Here is a 19,757-nt window from a genome sequence, read left to right as displayed (position 1 = left end):
GCGGCAGCGGGGGGCACATTTCAGTCTGTACAGGGGGCGAAAATGACCACGCCCCCTGCACGAAGCCACGTCCCCCATTGCCGCCCGGGGCGCGCAAAGCCCCAGAACCGGCCCTGTATATAGCTATACTGAGTATTACTTTGTATTGCTAGTCCAGTGCAGTCTTATTGTGTTATATAACTTCTGCATTGTATATTGGCCCTCATTCCGAGTTGTTCGCTCGCTAGCTGCTTTTAGCAGCATTGCAGACGCTAGGCTGCCGCCCTCTGGGAGTGTATCTTAGCATAGCAGAATTGCGAATGAAAGATTAGCAGATTTGCGTATAGAAAATTCTTAGCAGTTTATGAGTAGCTCCAGTCTTACTCAGCCATTGCGATCAGTTCAGTCAGTTTCGTTCCTGGTTTGACGTCACAAACACACCCACGTTCGCCCAGACACTCCCCTGTTTCTTCAGACACTCCCGCGTTTTTCCCAGAAATGCCAGCGTTTTTTCGCACACTCCCATAAAACGGCCAGTTTCCGCCCAGAAACACCCACTTCCTGTCAATCACACTCCGATCACCAGAACGATGAAAAATCCTCGTTATGCCGTGAGTAAAATACCTAACTTTTGAGTACAATAACTAAGCGCATGCGCTCTGCGAACCTTGCGCATGCGCAGTAAGCGACTAATCGCAATATAGCGAAACTCGGCAACGAGCGAACAACTCTGAATGAGGGCCCTTGTAACTTTGTGTGTGTGTGTGTGTGTGCATGTAGCTGCTGCGTGGTTGCCATTTTGTGTATTTCACTCAGCCTGCTACACCTATATTCTGTAACCTGAGGGGGCTAATTGTGTCAGGTTTATTAACTAATATAGGTGTTTCACAAGATATACTTACTCCATGCTTAAAGTGGTCCAGGAGAGGTGGTGGAACTCATTTAACCAGCCACCTCTCTCCCTCCACCCCCCTTAGTGCCTATTGATCTCACAAAGAAGCAGCATGGTCACATATCAGTACCCTCAATTCCCCCAATTTAAATTACACCACACAGTGGCACAATCAATTTCACATTATACCGCATGTAGTGCCACTGATTCAGGTTACGTCACTTAGTAGTGCCCTTTATTTACATTGCACTACACAATGGTACCCTCTATACATGGTATGCCACACAGTAGTGCCCCTTATACATAATTCCCACAGTAGTAGTGCCCTTTACACATAATACCCACAGTTGTAGTGTCCCTTACACATAATGCACACAATAGTAGTGCCCCTTACACATAATGACCACAGTAGTGCTGCTTATACACATATTGTTCACAGTAGTGCCCAATATACACAGCTCTGCCTCTCTGTCACTCCAGCAGCTCACCGCCTGTGTCCCTCCAGCAGCTTCCCCACCTCTCTTTTCCCTCCAGCCCCCTCTCATATTGTCTTCAAGATGCACAGAGCCTGCTCCTTTTCATGGCTCCTCTTCACTTCAGCAGCTGTGATGGCATGACATCACATACACAGTGCTGGAAAATGAAGCCACTTGGACCTGATGAGGGGATAAATGCTGTCCAACAGACACAGTGTGTGTGAGTGCCAGGAGGGGTGTGCTGTAAATGGAGGAAGACCATGGAGCCACCAGGACCTGAGGAAGGTGGAGGTGGCTGCAGCCTATCAGAGACACTAGCACCGCCTGCATCATCTATTGATGTAGGTGATGGAGCAAGTTTTAGGTGGTGGAACTAGCTCCTCCTACCATTACAGGTGGTGGAACGCTCGTTGCCCCCCCCCCCCCACACACACACACTTTAACCCTGTACTTACTGTGTATTTTTCTATGTGATTTATAGTCACCGTATATCTCTTGGATTCCTGGTTTATGCTGATACACTACACTGGGAGTTCTTGCTAGATATCGTGCTGCTAATATCGTACCGGGTTGCCTGATATTGAGCTTATCATTATGTCAGCTACAAGGGACAACGGAACTGGGGCCGATTCCACATTGCGTGGAGGTAACGCTCCAGACACTTTTGAGGAAAACATGGCAGCAGAGAGTTCAGGTTCAGGGGGTTCCTTATCCCCCAGTGGAGTTGTGGCTGTTGGGGTCCACAATGTCCCACCATGGGCTACCTTCTCCACGTTATTAAATACTCTGGTAACTAAGCTGATGCCCCCTATGGGACCTCCTTTGCCAGTGCAGCAATTTATGGTCCCTACAGTTAATCCGCCATGGGCAGATCAGATATGATCTCAGTTACAGCACTTGAACCAATCACTGTCTTTAAAGAAGTCTCACTCTCGCCCTCTTAAGACTATGACATCTTCCAAATGGGCCGCTACTTCCTCACAATTCACCACTGTTCCTAACACCTCCTCTGATGAGGATGGTGCATATACTGACCCCACGGACACTGACTCAGATGTTTCAGATGGGGAAGGACGGTCACAGGTGGATGTCCCTGATTTGATTAAGGCTATCAGGCTGATTCTTCAAGATTCTGATGAACCCGAGCCTGAGGTTGTTTCAAAAAATCCGGACAGAATTAAACGTAAGAAAGTGTTTAAACAAGTTTTACCTCATTCTCAACACCTGGCTGACATACGTCAGGAATCCTGGGAAAATCCAGGAACAAAGTTCACACCGCATACGAGACTGTTGGCTCACTATCCTCTCTCTGCGGAGCTATGTAAAAATTGGGAAACTCCTCCACCTGTGGATTCACAGGTGGCGAGGCTAGTGGTTTCCTCAGCTCTGCCAGTGACTACCATCACCTCTTTGAAGGAACCGACGGATAGACGTGTGGAGGGTTGTTTAAAGGCGATTTACACCCTAACAGGGGTTGTACATAAACCAACCATTGCAGTAACATCGCTTCTCGGCCTTTTGGCTAAGATCAAGTGTAGTACCTGCTCACTGGTCCTCATGGTGTCGTGTCTGTTCTTACACTAGGGGAGTGAGAGACCCTTAGTGTGGAATTAAGACCCACCATGTGGAGTAGGTACAAAACTTGGTCTGGCCAGGAGGTTGGGAGCAGCATACAGTGTTTTTTATTATTCTTTGGTTGCATCATTGGACTGAGCGCCTACCTGGTATTTCTTACAATTGCAGCAACATAGGCTGCTGAAGCTGTTGAAGCATGGGCTCAGGAGCTGGAGGCAGAGCTACCTTCTAATGCTTCTGATCATACTAGACAATGTCTCTCATATATCGTCACGGCTTCTCATTACCTTAAGGAGGTGGCTTCTGATGCTGGGGTGCTGGCGGCCAAGGCTGCTACTACATCCATCTTGGCTTGGCGTATCCTTTGGTTGAGATCCTGGTCTGTGGACATGGATTCTAAGAAAACCCTGGAGGTGCTCCCTTTTAAGGGAGACATTCTTTTCGGAGAAGACCTCAATAAGATTGTGGCTGACTTGGCATCTGCTAAAACAGCTTGCCTGGCTTCTCACAGCTCCTGCCTCTGTGTCACCTATATCCCTCCTAACCCACTCAACACTGCTATTTTAGCCCCCTCCACCTCTCTCCTACTACCCTCTTGTCCCCCCACTGCTGGATACCTGCGGCCGCGGAGTCGGGGAGCAGATTGGACGCTCCCGCGGACTGCGGCCTACAATGTGTGCACAAGCCAGGGCCTCAATTTGGGAGCACGCCCGCCGGACCTCCGGAAGCTCCGAATTGACGGCGTGTGGACCCGATCTCTCTCTGGCCCAGGTCGCTGGCCGCAGCGGGTCTTACTCGGCCCGCGACCGCAACAACCATCGCGGGAGGACCCGCTACAGAAAACCGCGCTGTGCCTTGCCTTGGTGACGGCGGGACCCGGTGGCCATCTTCCCGCCACTGCTGCGGATGGCTTCGTGGAGTCGGAGGGGAGGACGCCACTGCCACATAGCCAGCCTGGATCCTGGTAAGGTGTTCCTCCCTATCCCACCTCCTCCTACACCTCTGACTGCTGCCCGCTGACCTTACCTGCGCGGAGGGCGCCGGCGGGCGCCTCCTGTCTTCCCCCGCAGCCGCCCGGAGAGCCCGACTGTTGCACCTATATATTGGCCCCTGTCACCTTCCCTCCACCTGGAGACTGCTTGGGGATCCCACGAGGGTGGGAGACGGGAGCCGCACTGTCGCCGCTGGGACCTACCGATAGTGCGGTGAGGAACTCTCCCTCCTCCGATCTACATATATGCATGGCTCGACACCCTCCTTGCCTCTAACCCCACAGCCAGTTATATTAGAGCTTGGGCCCACCGCTTCCAGACTGCACTGGAGCTGCAGAACCTCCTCAATAAACCTCAATTAGTTCTACACCACGGCTAGGGGCCCCCTCCTTACTGACCCCCGCTACTGGATGCATGGAGTTGCCCTCCGGCGCCAATGGGCCTCACAGAGAGAATCGCCCCATTCTAAACATATCTCCTCCTTGTACCTGACCTCCTCCGTGGCCGTCTTTAACACTGTGCCTGCGGCTTTCCCTGAGGCCTCAGACGAGCGGCCCGGAACGCCTGCCAGCGGCCCACAACGTCCGAAGCCGGTACCCTCTCCCTCACGGCCGCGGCCCCTGGTTGTCGGAGCACCTGCGGTGACTTACTGGTAGGACGGGACGGGGACTGGTTATACATCCCGAAGCTGGGGGGCTGTGGGTGTGCTGCACTCCATACTGCAGCACCCTGGATTATAGATGTGTGCTACGCTAGGCTGCCATTGCCACTGATACCGTAATGAACTGCTGACGCCAACCCACAGGGAGCCACACCGCTGAAGGCATTCTTATGTGAGTTATGCAACCTCATTTCACCTCGCTATCTTGACCTTAATGAATCTAAGCTTCTCGATGCTGATTGAGTGATGCCCAGGAACAAGAAATCTTCTCAAAAGACCGGCACATCGACTCCACGGGGGGAACATGTCACAGTCCGCTATGAGATCATTCTTACAATCCACCTCGCCCGCATTAACAGAAAACCCTTCTGCTTCAAACTCCCCCCGCCTGCCCCTCACCCATCTCATCCAAGTGCGGACGTACCGCATGCCTGCCCTCCAGGAGGTAGGGATCTTAGCCTATATGAAAAATCTACCCACTAAACAGGATCTACAAGATACAGTGAGACGTGAACTGGCTACCATGAGACAGGACATTTCTCACATTTCTGACCGGGTGCCGAGTTTGGAGGATCACCAGGTCTCTTCCGACACGTTCCTTAAGTCATTGACGAATGTCATTGAAGCTCAGTCGACAGAGATTCGCTCTCTCCAAACACGGTTAACAGATTTGGATAACAGAGGGAGGATAAATAACATCTGTGTGCGGGGATTGCCGGAAGACGTTCCTCAAAAAGGCCTGATTGATGCTCTTACGAAAATCTTTAACGAGATATTAGGTAACGATCCCAACGATACTATCACCTTCGATAGGGCCCACCGTGCTCTGAAACCAAGAGGTCTCTCCGCAGACAGACCACGTGATGTCATCTGCAGATTGCATTATATTTCCCAGAAGGACGACATCATGCGCAAGGTACGCCAACTCGATGGAGTTGATTTCAACGGTTCAATGATCCATATCTACCAAGACTTGTCCTGGCACACCCTCCAACAACGGAAAGCCCTCAAGCCCCTAACGGATGAGCTCCGTAAACGTCAACTGAAATACCGATGGGACTTCCCCTTTAATCTCCATGTCTCCTCCTCGGGGAAAACCCACATCCTCAACTCCTACCCTGATCTCCCTATATTCTGTAAAGGTCTTGGCCTACCGAAACTCGACTTACGCGACCGGGACTTCCCTACTCCAGCATTGCCATCTCTCCAATCCCCGAGTACAGGAACCCCTTGGCAGGAGGTACGGAGGGCTGGAAGGAAAAGCACCAATGAATCCCCCTCTGACAATGACTCAAATGCTACCTGATTGATAACCTGTGATCTTTTGTTTGTTCTTGTTCTCCTTAAACTATCTCTCTAGGCTACAGCGTAATACCATTTCTCACCACTGATTAGTCTCCACCCAATATCCTGCTGTCATTGGGGCTATGCCCCTCCCATTATATAGTGGGCCGTTGATTGTCGGTTCCTATCTCCTGACTATGAGATTTCTTCCATCCTACCATTTGAAGATTTCTTCATGTTAACGAGGTTCACAGTTTACAGTTTATAGTTAATTACAACTAAGTATCTGTTTTGATTATTGCATTACTTTTTCCTATTTTTCAATATGCCTCTGGCGGTGGCTCCCTCACTCGCCCCTAACCCGCTCCTGGCTGTTTGGCCTCTTGGGTTTCTGATCCTTAGATGGATCAGCTACCCCATTGCGGGTTTTTTGACTGTTATTGTTGTTTTTTCTGTTTGCTCTGTTTCTTTCTCTTTCCTCCCTGTTCCTTCCTCCCTCCTCTTGTTGACCACTCCGGGCCCACCGCTTTCAACTATAACTTATGCCTCCCATGACATCCCCTGGTAAAGTCAAAATAACATCGATCAACGCAAAGGGCCTTAATGTACCAGAGAAAAGAGCCTCCCTCCTACGGTCTCTCTGGGCCGACAGAGTGGATGTTGCACTGGTCCAGGAGACGCATTTTAAAATCTCAGCTAGTGGCCCCTCCTTGACTAACTATCGTTTCCCTCATGCCTTTTATAATAATAACCCAGACTCTAAATCAAAGGGTGTTGCAATATTATTCTCTAGGACCCTTCAGCTGTCCGACATATCAGTTCATAAGCTGATCCCGGGTCGTCTCCTGATAGTGCGGTGTAAAATATGCATGTGCCCATACACATTTGTTGCACTTTACGCCCCAAATAGGGACCAGGTTCCATTTTTTCGCTCCGCCTTTTCCCAAATGGAACCTCTCCTTTCAGGCGTTGTTGTTCTGGGGGGTGATCTGAATTGGATAATGGATCCATCCTTAGACTCATCCTCTAATGCCCCCCGGACCTCCCAACGTCAATACCGACAAGTTAGAAGACTGTTCCACGATCTCCAGCTGGCAGACTCCTGGAGGGTCCTTCACCCCTCCGATAGAGACTACTCCTTCTATTCACCCCCGCACAAAACTTACTCTCGTCTCGATTACATTTTTCTTAGTCACAGACATCTTCCCTTACTGATAGATTCCTCCATTGGCCTGATAACCTGGTCTGACCACGCCCCGGTGTCTATGACTCTTTCAACCCCCCAAGCTACCCCAGGTCAATGGACCTGGCGTCTTAATGAATCATTATTACAGGACCAATATTGCAGGGGAGAAATAGAGAAGGCCTTGACTGAATTTTTCTCCATAAATGATACCGACGATGTCTCTAAGATTACCCTGTGGGAAGCACATAAATGCACCATTAGAGGTAAACTTATACAGTTGGGTACATTTATGAAAAAACAGAGGTCAGCACTAATCACCAAATTATTACAATGACTCCACCTCCTTGAGTCCTCGCACAAAACATCCCTGTCGGAGTTTGATTACCTGGAATTACTTGATACGAGGGCTCAACTAAAGAAAACCCTCACTGATAGTATCCAGCTTTCAGTCCGTAAATGCAACTCCAAGTACTACCAGTGGGGTAATAAACCTGGTCGTCTCCTGGCCCAGGCACTTAAGGCCCAACGCTCATCTTTGTTTATTAACAGCGTTAGAGACCCTGAGGGAGCTCTCCGTTTTAAAACCCCTGAAATAGCTGCATGCTTCAAACAGTATTATTCCCTTTTATATAATCTAGAGAACCGATCCGAAGGCGCAACCCCTCCTTTTGACTTTCTAAAGGCAAAGGCGTATTTAGAAAAGGTATCTTACCCTGACCTATCTTCTTCAGATAGGTATGCTCTGGAATTACCTTTTACCCTGCAAGAGCTGGAGAGCGCTATGACCTCGACACCCTCTGGTAAGAGTCCAGGGCCGGACGGCTTCACGCTTACTTACTATAAACAATTTAAGGGTCTCCTCTCCTCTTATCTCCTCCAGGCCTTTAACTCTATCTCCGCAGATACCCATTTTTCAGGTCAATCCCTAGAAGCCCACATTTCCATTCTTCCCAAACCCGGTAAAACCCCTCGGTGTGCCCCAGTTATAGACCCATATCACTTCTAAATGTCGATGTCAAACTTTTCGCAAAACTGATGGCAAATAGACTGAATGTATTCCTGCCTTCTCTAATCCACAACGACCAGGTGGGCTTTGTCCCGAACCGCGAGGCTAAGGATAATACCACCAAGGTACTGAGCCTAATCCACATAGCATCCCAAGGTAACTCACCCACTGTGCTGCTATCCACTGATGCCGAAAAGGCCTTTGATAGAGTCAGTTGAGGTTTTATGAGGTCTGTACTGGGGCACATCGGATTGGGTCCACTAGCACTTGGTAGGATTATGGGACTTTATAGATCACCCACAGCCCGGGTTCGAGTTAACGGATCCTTATCCGACCCCTTTTCCATAGGGAACGGGATGCGACAGGAATGCCCACTGTCCCCCTTACTCTTTGTCCTTTGTATCGAAGCTCTTGCTAGAGCTATCAGGGCCAATGATTGCATTACTGGCCTGAGAGTCGGGGATACAGAGCACAAACTTTCCCTGTTTGCAGATGATTTATTAGCTACAATAACGCACCCGGTTTCCTCCCTCCCCCATCTTATGAAGGAGTTGTCCAATTTCGGGTCACTTTCCAATTTCAAGATTAATATGTCCAAATCCTGCGCCTTGAACATCTCCACCCCTTCCGACACAGTGGCTAAACTTAAACAATCCTTCCCCTTTACTTGGAATACCTCCCACCTGTCCTACTTGGGAAAACAATTACCAAGTGATCTTTCCCGTTTGGTTTCATTGAACTTCATGCCCCTTCTCGGAACTCTTAGGGCCGACTACAGCAGATGGTACCTCAAACCACTTTCCTGGCTGGGGAGGGTGAATGTTGTGAAGATGAATACTCTCCCTAAGCTACTCTATAAACTTCAGGCTCTTCCCATACGGATCCCAGACTCCTGGTTCAAGTCTATCCAACTCTTGATACAACAATTTATCTGGTCCCGGAGACGGCCCAGAATTAGCCGGTCCACTATGATTCGCTCTACCCGATGCAGTGGTTTCCAGCTACCAGATATCAGAGGCTATTATTGGGCAATCCTGCTCAATAGGGTCTTGGATTGGATGAGGAGTCGGGATACAAAGCAGTGGGTGGCTCTGGAGGGGCTCTATATGCAACAGTTCCCCGAGATCTTCCCCTGGCTCCCTTCCCTCCCCTCACCCAACTATTACTGCGACCCTCTCCTTTTGGAATAAAGCGCGCCGCTGGCCCTTCCTCTCTTCTGATTTCGGCCCGTTGACTACTTTTCTAGCCAACCCTGACTTCCTACCCGGCTTAACTCCCACCTTCGCGACTGGGCCCTTGGGGGACTCTTCAGGGTAGGCCAGCTGGCGATATCCTCAGGAGTAAGACAGTTTTCGGAAGTGCGATCTAAATGGAAAATTCCACAACACGACTTCTGGAAATATTTACAGCTTAGACATTTTCTGCATTCCAAACACAGATATCTTCAAGACTCCAGGGAACTAACACAGTTTGAGAGATTGTGTGTCTCTACATGCAACCCCCAACACACTGTTTCCACACTTTACAAATTATTACAGAGCCCCGGTGCTCGGGCGCCCCTACCCTACCAGTTAGCTTGGGAGAGAGATCTTGGGATTCAACTATCAGACAAAGACTGGCGGATGATATTTCTCAAATCCCACAATAGTTCAGTTTGTTTACAAGTCAGGAAAACCCAATATAAACTCTTAATGAGATGGTAGAAGACACCCCTCCCTCCTCCACTTCATGTACCCCGGAGTGACTGATAGGTGTTGGAGATGTCTTAGCGCCACTGGCACCCTACTCCACATCTGGTGGAATTGCCCCCTACTCCGGTCATACTGGGTCGACGTCATCTCTATTTCCCAAGACATACTTCATACCCCTGTCCCTTCTGACCCGGCCTTTTGGCTGCTCTCCCACTGTTAGGTTCCTGGTGCTCAGAACAAGGGAGATGTTATGAAGTGAGTCCAGAGCACCAGGACGTAATGCTGGGAAAGGGGAATGGAAAGGGAATAGCCCCTGGCGCCCTATCTCCGTTGTCTCGCCCGTGCTGTCAGTACACTCTTGCGAGACTATGGTTGCTTGAGCCCATGGCAGCCGCGTTTGAAGGGCGGATTACGTCTGCCCAACTTCGATGCCCCCTCAGGTCTTAATGAGAGACAAAGAGTGAACCGAGACAGGGTGATAACAAGGGGCCCTCTAACTAAACAACAAGGCCAGGGGCTACTAACAAACCTAAAACCAAAGTATGTGTGGCTTGCCGCCAAAGGAAAAGAACAACAAAGGAAATGCTGACCACACGCCGACACAATACTTCTGTGTACCGGCGGTGACAGCATAAGCAGAACCCTCTGCAAAACACCAGTGACAGAAATAATAACGGAATACAGCGGCCTAGGCCGACGGACGCGGCAGAGCCGCTACTCACGGAACCGGTACGAATACTGGCAAACGGACAGGAACCCCCAATGCTGCCGACACAGACTCTCAGAACTGGAGGACAGGCAGAATCCCAAACGACAGACAGGTGGACACCAAGAAGCCAGAAACTCGACCAGGCATAGGCAAAGCCACAGGACTTCTGGACAGGAACGCTTCACGGCAGGACATGGGATCAGACACAGGAATCGACACAGGGACTGACACAGGAATCGACACAGGAAGCAGCTCGACAGACACTGCTACACAGGAGCTCAGGAACTGGCAGGAACAAGCTCAGAACTCAAGCAGACTGGAAACCTAGAAATATCACCAGCGTCTGTGAATTGCACTGAGCCAGCATATAACAGAGAGGCCTAATTAATAATATCATGCAGCTGCCCTGTTGCATGACTCCAAACTGACAAGATGCAATTAGCAGCCAGGTGAGGCTGAACACATGGGAACAAGCTGCAATTACACAGACTAACCAGCGGCAGCAACCAAGAGTATTCTTAAACAGAGCAATGGGAAATCCTGGCCTGCAAGACAACTTATAAACATAAAATAGGAATGAACCACTACCTGTGGTTCATAACAGTATCCCCTCCTTAAGGGTGAGCTCCGAGCACCCCATGACACCCACGGGGAACATGAACAGAAGAATAACATAAAATACCTAACTGACATGCAAAACAGGAATGAGCCACAGCCGTGGCTCATAACAGTACCCCCCCTTGAGGAGGGGTCAAAGGACCCCAAAATACAGACTATCCAAAACAAGGGATACAAAAAAAAACCCTGACACACTGGTCTAACAGACAAGAAAACAGAAACAAGCTGTAACAACAGCTTGTAACAGTGCCCTCCCTTGACGGTGGCCACTGGACACAAGACTAGGAAAAAAAGTCTTTTTTTTTTTTTATATATCAAGGCAAGAGTCAAAAATTATTTATTTTTCTTCTTCTTTTTACAAAGCTCTTTAGGTCTGACCAAGGTAATTCCCCAAACATTGTCTGAACTGACGGTACCACCCAGCAAGGCTGCGTTCAAATCAGAGATAGGTTTCTTACCCTTGGGAGCTGAACTTTCAGGCAAAGTGCTCCTATTAGAAGAAGAATTCAGAAAAGCACATCCTGCAGTCAAAACAACGGGCTGAGACTCTTGTGCCGAGTTTACAGTATTTGGTGGACTCTCAGCAGACAAGACGGGTGACTTAGAGGAACCTGAACCAATTTCTTTGGAACCATATCTTTTAATAATTGCATCACAGAATGCTGGGGGATCCTGAAGAATGGGATCTTCAGCTTTCATTAGGCTGGTCGCCCAATCAAAAGGCTCTCCTCTAAAAGAATAAATCAGATAGAGCCCAAGGTTCTCTAAAGTGATGCCCAGAAATGGTCTAGACAACATAATAATGTAATAGTGTTTGAAAAGCGCCAGAAATTGGGCTAAGTCCCCATCAAAGATTATGGATGTTGAGATATCAACAGAGTCAGGATCTGTTTCCTTCCCATCTGACTGACTGGAGTGCTTTGCTAGGACCTGGTCACTATTGACCTTACTCAAGGCTGAGACTCTCTGAACCCCACCCGGGGCAGTGACTTTCTGAACCCCACACGGGGCAGTGACTTTCTGAACCCCACACGGGGCAGTGACTTTCTGAACCCCACCCGGGGCAGCGACTTTCTGAACCCCACCCGGGGCAGTGACTTTCTGAACCCCACCCGGGGCAGTGGCCTTCAGGAACCCCGCTGGGGCAGTGGCCTCCGGGAACCCCGCTGGGGTCAGCACCTCGGATTCTTTTACTGGGACCAAGCCGTCGGCCTCCCCCACTGGGACCGAGCCATCGACCTCCCTAACTGGGACCGAGCCATCGACCTCCCTAACTGGGACTGAGCCATTGGCCTCCCTCTCTGAGTTGATAATTATCGAAACTTCTCCCTGGACTATGACTTCCGGGACTTTTGCTGAAGCTATAACCTTCAGCACCTCCACTAATGCTACACCTCTTAAGTTCTTTCCTGGGGAATCGACCTCTAGACCCTTCTTAGAGGCTGCGTCTCTCGAGACCCCACTTGGGGATATTACTTCAAAGATCCCTTCTGGGGTTTTGCTTCTCGAGTTCCCTTCTAGAACTATGGTTTCAGATACCCTTTCTGGGGTTGCGCTCTTCAAGTCCCTACCTGGGGTAACAGCTTCTGAGACCCCTTCTGGTATGGAAACATGAGCTATAATATTTGATGTACCTCTATAAGCTAGAGCATCGGGTACCGCTCCAGCGCTCTGGGCATCGGGTACCGCTCCAGCGCTCTGGGCATCGGGTACCGCTCCAGCACTCTGGGCATCGGGTACCGCTCCAGCACTCTGGGCATTGGGTACCACTCCAGCACTCTGGGCATCGGGTACCGCTCCAGCACTCTGGGCATCGGGTACCGCTCCAGCACTCTGGGCATCGGGTACCGCTCCAGCACTCTGGGCATCGGGTACCGCTCCAGTACTCTGGGCATCGGGTACCGCACCAAGATCCTGAGCATCGGGCACCTCTCCAGGACCCTGGGCAACGGGCACCACTCCAGGAACCTGGGCAACGGGCACCACTCCAGGACCCTGGGCAACGGGCACCACTCCAGGAACCTGGGCATCGGGCACCACTCCAGGAACCTGGGCATCGGGCACCACTCCAGGAACCTGGGCATCGGGCACCACTCCAGGGGCTTGCAACTCTGCTTCAACAGGAAGCTCAAGAGAGGAGAGAAACATTCTCTTTTGATTCCTGAATCTATAATGGGGCTCCCTTGCCCAAGGACCCCAATTATAGGACAGAGAGCTTTTTAGTGTGGGTTGTGTGACAAGTACCTCTGCCACAGTAGAGACAGGAGTAGGTCTTGTATCCTGACTCAACTTGGCCAGAGGGCAAGACTCGTCACCACACTTTGGCTTGCGCAACTCACAGGTCTGCAGATAGTGGCCTAAACCCCCACAATATAGGCATAAGTTTAAGTTTCTGCGATGTAGATGCTCCTCTTCTGAGAGCCTGGGCCGCAGAAAACTTTTAAACCTTTTCTCTTCAATTAAACCAGAGGATTCTCTTGTCACCATACTGTGAACAAGAGTCTCTTTAGAGATAGATGTACTCTCAACGACTTCTGGCAAGATGAGCAAGATTTTAGTCAGAAGGTTTTGCAGTTGCTTTAAGGATTGCTGCAAAACTTCTAGTCGCTCTGGTCTCAAAGCACTGAAAGCAGAGTTCAGGGCTGAGAGAGATGCCTGCAGGGCTTGCATAGTAGACATAGCAGGATTTAAAACTAGACAAGACTAGACAAGGCAAGACTAGACAAGGCAAGACTAGACAAAGCAAGACTGAATTTTTAAACTAGACAAAACAAGACTGTTTTTTTTTTAAACACCGGACTGGATTCTAAACACCGGACTGGATTCTAAACACCGGACTGGATTCTGCACACTGAATTCTAGACAGGACTGGAATCTAGACTAGACACTGGACTGGGCCAAAAAAGAAAAAAGTTTTATTTATTTTTTGTGGTATGGCTGGTGATAATGTTAGGTTCCTGGTGCTCAGAACAAGGGAGATGTTATGAAGTGAGTCCAGAGCACCAGGACGTAATGCTGGGAAAGGGGAATGGAAAGGGAATAGCCCCTGGCGCCCTATCTCCGTTGTCTCGCCCGTGCTGTCAGTACACTCTTGCGAGACTATGGTTGCTTGAGCCCATGGCAGCCGCGTTTGAAGGGCGGATTACGTCTGCCCAACTTCGATGCCCCCTCAGGTCTTAATGAGAGACAAAGAGTGAACCGAGACAGGGTGATAACAAGGGGCCCTCTAACTAAACAACAAGGCCAGGGGCTACTAACAAACCTAAAACCAAAGTATGTGCGGCTTGCCGCCAAAGGAAAAGAACAACAAAGGAAATGCTGACCACACGCCGACACAATACTTCTGTGTACCGGCGGTGACAGCATAAGCAGAACCCTCTGCAAAACACCAGTGACAGAAATAATAACGGAATACAGCGGCCTAGGCCGACGGACGCGGCAGAGCCGCTACTCACGGAACCGGTACGAATACTGGCAAACGGACAGGAACCCCCAATGCTGCCGACACAGACTCTCAGAACTGGAGGACAGGCAGAATCCCAAACGACAGACCGGTGGACACCAAGAAGCCAGAAACTCGACCAGGCATAGGCAAAGCCACAGGACTTCTGGACAGGAACGCTTCACGGCAGGACACGGGATCAGACACAGGAATCGACACAGGGACTGACACAGGAATCGACACAGGAAGCAGCTCGACAGACACTGCTACACAGGAGCTCAGGAACTGGCAGGAACAAGCTCAGAACTCAAGCAGACTGGAAACCTAGAAATATCACCAGCGTCTGTGAATTGCACTGAGCCAGCATATAACAGAGAGGCCTAATTAATAATATCATGCAGCTGCCCTGTTGCATGACTACAAACTGACAAGATGCAATTAGCAGCCAGGTGAGGCTGAACACATGGGAACAAGCTGCAATTACACAGACTAACCAGCGGCAGCAACCAAGAGTATTCTTAAACAGAGCAACGGGAAATCCTGGCCTGCAAGACAACTTATAAACATAAAATAGGAATAAACCACTACCTGTGGTTCATAACAGTATCCCCTCCTTAAGGGTGAGCTCCGAGCACCCCATGACACCCACGGGGAACATGAACAGAAGAATAACATAAAATACCTAACTGACATGCAAAACAGGAATGAGCCACAGCCGTGGCTCATAACACCCACTCTTCTATATCACTGGCTCAGCACAAAACATCATTACTCCGCCACTTGTCTAATGCAGCACGGGCAGTTATTCCCACTCTATGGAGGTCTCCATCTCCACCCACAAGGAAAATATGATTCACTAGAATCAACTATTACATGAACATGGAGAACATCCTCCTGGTCTCCAGAGATAAACTCCCAGAATTCATGGCCACTTGGTTACCTTGGATGGAATATACGTCTTCCAAAGAATACAAAGACTACATTTGTGCCACTAAATGATTTGAGTTTCGCAGTTGATCGATTAAAGAGGTTGCATTACCCTAACCCTCAGTCCGAAGACTCCACTGGCTTGGTCACACTATGTTTTCTCCTATCCTTTCCTCCATATCACATCTTGCTCTTTTCTATAGTTTCCCTACTATGTTACTTATGTTATTATGATCACATTCTCTGTTTAGACAAATAGCGATTGGATAATGCGATGATTCCATAGAACACCCTATCAATGTCTGCATCTGCACCGACTTCCAGTGTCTAGAGTGTTAAGCTATCACGCTTCTTATGCTAGACTGCAATTGACTTTAATTATGTGTCTTGATGCTTTTTTGTCTAATGAGATGTAATCTTTATATTTTCCTAAATAAAAACAGATTATACAAAAAAAACCAGCTTGCCTACCAAGTACTTTCCCTCTGCCCTTTCATCCTCCAGGAAAAGCAAAAGGTCAGGCGTATCCGAAACAAGCTCGTGCTTCCAACCTGCCAAGCCCAGACCTAAGAGGGCCTGGGCTGCCTGTCAGCCTGCTTCCAAAACAGACAAGCCTGCCTCATGATGGGGCGGGCCTCCCTCTGGAGGATCCCAGGGTGGGGGGCCGACTTCTAGGGTTTGCCCAGGAATGATTGAAGATCACTTCACATGCCTGGGTACGGGAAGCCGTCACTCGAGGTTACGCCGTATCCTTCAAGAATTGTCCCCCTCATCGATTTTGCCTGACAGATGTCCCTTAGGAACTGGTGAAGACAGCAACGCTACATTCGGTGGTACAGTCCCTCCTGGACACCGGAGTGGTAGTACAGGTGCCTCAGAGAGGAAAGGGGTATTATTCACCGCTGTGTCTAGTCCCGAAACTGAACGGGTCCTCGCGGCCTATTCTCAATCTCAAGTCCTTGAACAAGTATGTGAGGGTCTCCAAGTTTCGTATGGAAACTCTAGGCTCTATTGTTCTGGCCTTGGAGCCTGGGGCCTATATGGTCTCTCTGGACATACAGGATGTCTACCTGCATATTCCTATTGCAGTGTCACATCAGCAGTATCTGAGGTTTGCAGTGTGCAACCTTCATTACCTTCATTACCAATTTCGGGCGTTACCTTTTGGTTTGACAACGGCTCCGCGAGTTGTCACCAAGGTTATGGCGGTAATGACGGCTGTACTCCGCCGTCAAGGGGTCAGGATCCTACCGTACCTGGACGATTTGCTGATCCTGGCGAATTCCCCAGAAATTCTCCTGCGACATCTGGATCTGACTATCCAGTTTCTCCAAGCCCACGGGTGGCTAGTCAACTGGAAGAAATCTTCCCTGGTCCCTGCACAGAACATGCTGCACCTGGGAGCGTTGTTGGACACTCACACCCAGAGGTTGTTCTTGTCTCAGGAGAAAATCCTGAAACTTCAGGACAGGATTCAATGCTTCCTATCTCGTCCGCGTGTGTCGATTCATTCGGCGATGCAAGTGCTAGGTCTCATGGTGTCGGCTTTCGACATGGTGGAGTACGCTCAAATTCCATTCTCGCCCTCTACAGAAGCTAATTCTGGCCAAATGGGATGGCCTGCCTCACCGGATCAGATCTCAAATGTTCTCCTTGTCTCCGGAGGTCCGACTGTCACTGAGCTGGTGGCTTCAGGACCAACATTTGAGCAGGGGTCGTCCTTTCTGGATCTCCAACTGGGTCCTTCTGATGACGGATGCCAGTCTGAGAGGTTGGGGTGCGGTGTTGGAGCAACACTCCCTTCAGGGTCGGTGGACCAAGGAGGAGTCTTTCCTCCCGATAAACATTCTGGAATTGCGGGTGGTGTTCAATGCACTGAACTTGGCCCAGCATTTGATACAGAAGAGACCTGTTTAAGTACAATCGGACAACGCCACCACGGTGGCTTACTTAAATCATCAAGTTGGCACTCGAAGCCGCATGGTAATGAGGGAAGTATCACAAATTCTTCAGTGGGCAGAACGCCATCTGCCAGCCATATCGGCAGTATTCATTTTGGGGGTCCTAAACCGGGAAGCCGACTTTCTCAGTCATCAGAACGTACACGCCGGAGAATGGAGCCTCCATCCAGAGGTATTTCAACTTCTTGTTGACAAGTGGGGCCTTCCAGATGTGGACCTGATGGCGTCTCGACACAATCACAAGGTTCCGGTCTTCGGTGAAAGGACAAAGGATCCTCGAGCAACGTTTGTGGATGCACTGGCAATTCCATGGGAGTTTCAGCTGCCGTATGTGTTCCCTCCGGTGTCACTCCTGCCCAGAGTAATACGGAAGTTCAAGCAGGAAGGAGGAATCCTGCTTCTGATCACTCCGGTGTGGCCCAGACGGCACTGGTTCTCCGATCTACAGGGCCTCTCGCTGGTTCGTCCTCTTCTACTTCCACAACGACCAGACCTCCTCATTCAGGGTCTTTGTGTTTACCAGGACTTGGCCCATCTGGCTTTGACGGTGTGGCTCTTGAAGCTTCCGTCTTGAGGTCCAAGGGTTTTTCTGAGGTGGTCATTCAAACTATGTGGAAGCGCATAAGCCGGCTTCTGCTCGGATTTACCATTAGGTCTGGAATTCTTACTTTACTTGGTGTGCATCTCATAATCATGACATTTTCAAGTTTAGTACGGCTAAACTTTTGGCCTACCTACAGCAGGGCCTGGACTTAGGCCTTCGTCTGGCCTCCCTCAAGCTTCACATTTCTGCCTTGTCGGTTTGGTTTCAGAGAAAGATTGCTACCCTACCTTATGTTCATACTTTCACTCAGGTTGTGTTGCGGATTCAGCCTCCTTATGTACCGCCTGTGGCCCCTTGGGAGTTGTCGGTAGTTCTGGAGGCCTTGCAAGAGTATCCGTTTGAACCTCTTGCATCTGCAGACCTTAAGTGGCTTTCCCTTAAGGTTTTGTTTTTGCTGGCCATTGCCTCGGCTAGAAGGGTCTCGGACTTGGGTGCCTTACCCTGTAAGTCCCCCTACCTGATTTTTCATGGTGACCGGGCGGTTCTTTGAATGCACCCGTGTTATTTACCCAAGTTGGTGTCTTCCTTCCACCTTAACCAGGAGATTGTGGTTCCGGCCTTTAATTCTCCTGAGTTGTCCTCCAAGGAGCGTTCTTTGGATGTGGTACGGGCTCTCCGTATCTATGTGAAGAGAACTGCCTCTGTTAGGAAGTCTGATTCTCTCTTTGTACTGTTGGGATTTCACAAACATGGCTGGCCTGCTAACAAGCAGACCTTGGCCAGATGGATTAGAATGGTGATTGCACATGCTTATGTACAGGCTGGTCTTCCAGCTCCTTCTACGATTAAAGTCCATTCTACTCGGTCGGTTGGACCTTCTTGGGCGGTCCGCCGTGGTGCGACCCTTGAACAATTGTGCAAGGCGGCTACGTGGTCCTCAGGGAACACGTTCATAAGGTTCTATGCCTTAGCTACTTCCGCCTCCCAGGATGCTTCCTTTGGACGCCGGGTTCTTGTGCCCACTACTGTGCGTCCCCTCCCATAAGGAACTGCTTTAGGACATCCCCGATGTTATTTCTTGCAGAACCCAGTGTACCCTGCAGCAGAAAACGAGATTTATGGTAAGAACTTACCGTTGTTAAATCTCTTTCTGCGAGGTACACTGGGATCCACAAGGCGTCCACCCTGACGCACTTAGCTTCTTTGGGTTGATATGGCATTAGCCGCTGACTCTCCTGTAGTGAGTGTGTGGTGTGTGTGGCTACTAACGATTGTCGTCTCTGGTACCTGCTACTGCATTGGACTGGTTATCTAAACTGAGCTCCTGTGCACGGAGGCGGGTTATAGAGGAGGCGGCGCTGAGCATCTTGGGAACAGTCAAAGCTTTGAGCCTGTTGGTGCCTCGGATCAAGATCCTACTCTACACCCCGATGTTATTCCTTGTGGAGCCCAGTGTACTTCGCAGAAAGAGATTTAACAACGGTAAGTTCTTACCATAAATCTCGTTATTCCTACATGTAAATATGAAATGTGTGCTCAGACACAGCTTATATGGGAACAAGTCTGCGAGCACACCGGTGTCACACTAAGATTGTAGCAGGGAAATATTCACCTTCTGCGTCAATGAACCCTCAAGGTCAGGAGTGAGAAAGCGGAGTCCCAGGAAAGAGCTCTAGAAGACGGTATGGTATATGACACAATACATTATTAGACTGTGAGGGGGATTATTGAACAAAGCAAGACATTTGTTCACCGTAGATGTACGTGTCTGATATGGTCTAGTATGCAGGTGAGTGCCCCAAAGGAAAGCATAC

General features: G+C 49.7%; 1 pseudogene; it reads left to right on the top strand.

Annotated features, from left to right (window-relative positions):
• The first annotated feature begins 2,849 nt into the window (after positions 1–2,849).
• LOC134899829 (U2 spliceosomal RNA) lies at positions 2,850–2,949 on the top strand (annotated as a pseudogene).
• The last annotated feature ends 16,808 nt before the right edge of the window (positions 2,950–19,757 follow it).

The sequence above is a fragment of the Pseudophryne corroboree genome, chromosome 3, assembly GCF_028390025.1.
Source record: "Pseudophryne corroboree isolate aPseCor3 chromosome 3, aPseCor3.hap2, whole genome shotgun sequence".
Taxonomy (NCBI): Eukaryota; Metazoa; Chordata; class Amphibia; order Anura; family Myobatrachidae; genus Pseudophryne; species Pseudophryne corroboree.
Note: the sequence above shows the minus strand (reverse complement) of the source record. Positions and strands in the feature narration are given on the sequence as shown.